Source organism: Clinocottus analis, unplaced genomic scaffold, assembly GCF_023055335.1.
Source record: "Clinocottus analis isolate CAN_PGR_092001 unplaced genomic scaffold, fCliAna1.0.p SCAF_8, whole genome shotgun sequence".
Lineage (NCBI taxonomy): Eukaryota > Metazoa > Chordata > Actinopteri > Perciformes > Cottidae > Clinocottus > Clinocottus analis.
Window position 1 is genome coordinate 22274136 of NW_027176240.1, and position 3701 is coordinate 22277836.

Sequence of the window (3701 nt, forward strand, 5' to 3'; positions counted from 1 at the left end):
GTGTCCTCCTCTCCACCACCTGTTCCAAATGCTCCTGCTTGCAGCCGATGATGGAGCCGGCTTTCTTAACCAGCTTGTTAAGTCTGTTGGTGTCACCGGCTCCAATGCTGCTCCCCCAGCAGACGATGGAGAAGTACAAGACGCTGGCCACAACCGACTGATAGAACAACTCCAGCATCTTGCTGCACACGTTGAAGGATCGAAGCTTCCTCAGGAAAAAGAGTCGACTCATCCCCTTCTTGTAGACAGCGTTGATGTTGGCCTTCCAGTTCAGTCGGCTGTCGATGGAGACACCCAGGTACTTGTACTCCTCCACCATGTCCACGTCCTCTCCCAGGACGCTCAGAGGTCTCGGAGCTGTTGTCTTCCTCCTGAAGTCCACCAGCATCTCTCTGGTCTTGCTCACGTTCAGAAGCAGGTGATTCTCACCGGCCCACTCCACAAAGTCATCACCACTGCCCCGTTCTCCTCCTGTCCATCCTTAATACACCCGACCACTGCAGAGTCATCAGAGTACTTCTGCAGATGGCATGACCCCGTGTTGTACTGGAAGTCATTGGTGTACAGGGTGAACAGGAAGGGAGACAGAACAGTTCCTTGTGGGGCTCCAACATCACTGACCACCGTTTCAGACAGCACACGGCCCATTCTGACAAACTGTGGTCTGCCTGTGAGGTAGTCAGTGATCCAGGAGATGGTGGACGAGTCTACCCCCACCCCCCGCAGCTTCTCACTCAGTAGCAATGGTTGAATGGTGTTAAATGCACTGGAGAAGTCAAAGAAAGTGACTCTCACAGAGACACCGGTTCCATCCAGGTGCGACTGAGCTCGTTGCAGCAGGTAGATGATGGCGTCATCCACTCCCACATGAGGAAGTGGTATGTCCTCATTAATGCATCAAGCTGCAGTCTGTCCTCATTAATGCATCAAGCTGCAGGCTGTCCTCATTAATGCATCAAGCTGCAGGCTGTCCTCATTAATGCATCAAGCTGCAGTCTGTCCTAGAAGTACACAGAAAGAGTAAAGGATCATGGGAGTATTCCAGAAAGGAGGTTCAACAAACTCTGAGGCCCAATCCCAATCTCCACCCTCACGGACTCACGGACTTTGAGGCGCTCCCGTGAAGTCCTTGAGGGTTTAGGGGTGTCCCAGTGTCACATGGTGGAGTGCCTGAGGACTCAGTGGCGGACATTTTGAGCCTTTTATGAACCCTTTCCGTAAGTCAACATTAGATGCTGACTTTGCCTCAGGGAATTACCCACAATGCATTGCGACGTGAGGTGTAACACGCAGTTCCCAATGGAAGAACGGAGACATAAAAAGAAAAAAGGTAAACTGAGTCTGACCCTGAACTCTGAGATAAGAAACTCTGAGTCTCCGGTTCCAGAACAGCTGATCTGCGTTAGTTCAACAAACTCTGAGTATGTTCACCCTGAGTTCAGCGCGTGCATGAGTTTTATAACAGAGCAACATATTTCACAGCGATGGAGGTGGAGGTGCTTCTGCAGGTGAATATGAGCAGGTATTTCACCACAAAGGCAAAACAGCTGCAGCAGCGAAGGAGAGAGAGACGTCATGAGGAAAGACTGCTGCAGAGTCAACGAGGAAGATGAATGTACTATTCCACTGACGTAACATTTAACCATAAGATCATAGCAGCCTATAGTTATGAATATAAGTATGAAGTTTGAGTGTACTATTCCACTGACGTAACATTTAACCATAAGATCATAGCAGCCTATAGTTATGAATATAAGTATGAAGTTTGAGTGTACTATTCCACTGACGTAACATTTAACCATAAGATCATAGCAGCCTCTAGCTTTTAGGTTCAATCCAACAGGTAAAAGGACCTGGAAGCAGCTAAAAATGAAATATAAAAACATACTTCAAAAAGGTAAGGCGCATATTGTTAGGCTATGATTGCACCTGTCTTTAATTTTAATAAAACATTTTATAATTGACTGAGGCTATTACACAAAGTAAATATTAATTCCGTGGCTACTTGAAATATTAAATTAATCCCCTGATAAAATGCATAAAATGTGCTCTGAGGTAAGAGCAGGTCCAGAGGAACAGCGCTAGCTTCTAACAGATGTTCCTCTGAAATGATGAAACGTCTCATCTGGCTCAGAGTTTCATTACCTCTCTTTCTGGAAGGATAACTCAGAGTTTCCCTTAACTCAGGGTTAACTTACTCTGAGTTTCCACATAAGCCGCTTTCTGGAAGACCCCCAATAACTCCCTGTTTGGTCAACACCTCATGCAATTCTGTCCAGATAGCAAGTTGGTTCATTCCAGCAAAGTGCTGTCGCCAGTAAAGAGCTGCACATGTACCAGTGAAGCGTGGCAGACAACATCTGGGCTGGATCTCTGTGTTTGTACAGCTGATGCTCACGACTGTCTCCAGGATGTTGCAGTCTTGTGTGATCTGGCTCCAGCAGACCACATACCTGTCTCTATGAGACTAAACCTTGAGAACCTACCTGAGTTGACCAGTAATGATAATTATGAACAACATTTTAAAGTAGATTGGGCAAAGATCACAGAAGATGATTTATTCCTTTACAAGTCACAAACTGATAAGAGCCTCGGAAATATTGAAGAACCACTTGATGCAATTATGTGTGGCAACGTGAACTGTAAAAACCAAAATCATAATCGTGATGTGTGTGTAATGTATGACAACATTGTGAACTGTTTCAATCATGTCAGGAAATCATTTTGCACAAAAAGGGCTAAACAACATCATCTTCGTCCAGGATGAATGAATATGTGTCTGAGCTCCATATAGAGGCAAGAGAAGCTTTTAAAAACTGGGTTTTATCAGGAAAAGCAAGACGTGGTCCAGAGTGTGAACACAAGAAACATGCAGATGCTAGATTTAAATATGCTGTGCGCTTTATTAAAAGAAGTCAACAGGCCATGAGGGCAAACTCCATGGCCAAAAGGTTCCAACAGAATAAAGCCTCTGATTTCTGGAAAGAAGTTCAGGTTGCCAATAACAGTCAGATGCCCCTGCCATCCAGTGTTGATGGGGCTGTTGGGTCGGACAGTAGATCTGTGGAGTAAACATTATAGGGATATGTTCAACAGCGTTGAGACACATTTCATATCGCTGACGTTCCTCATGATGCTGGTGTGTGTATCAGACCAAGTGTTGTATGCCGTTGAAAACCTGCGTTGAACAAAGCATGTGGCCTCGACCGAATAGCAGCAGAACATCTGAGGCATGCTAGCAGCAGAGCTTCAGTGGTACTTGGGATCAGTGGCGGATTTAGCAAATTGGGGGCCAAGGCGAAGGTACGTATGGGGCCCACCCATCCGATTTTTTAAAGAGAACGAAAAAAGATTTTACCGACTGAATGGTGGATAGGCAGGTAAAGCTAATCTACAGGGAAGTAAAGGTTGGAGAGGAGAAAAAATACTTCCCCTTTAAATCCTACATACACTTATTTACTCCAAAATGAAGGTGGAAAGCAGAGAACACACAACGTGTAGCACTACACACACTAATAGTCACGATGGAACCGAACAGAGAATAAGGTTTCAGATAACTCCTGTCTTTGCCAAAATGCTAGGAAAACCAGCACTGTTTATTGTGTGTGTGTGTGTGTGTGTGTGTGTGTGTGTGTGTGTGTGTGTGTGTGTGTGTGTGTGTGTGTGTGAGAGAGAGAGAGAGAGTGAGAGAGATTGTTCTC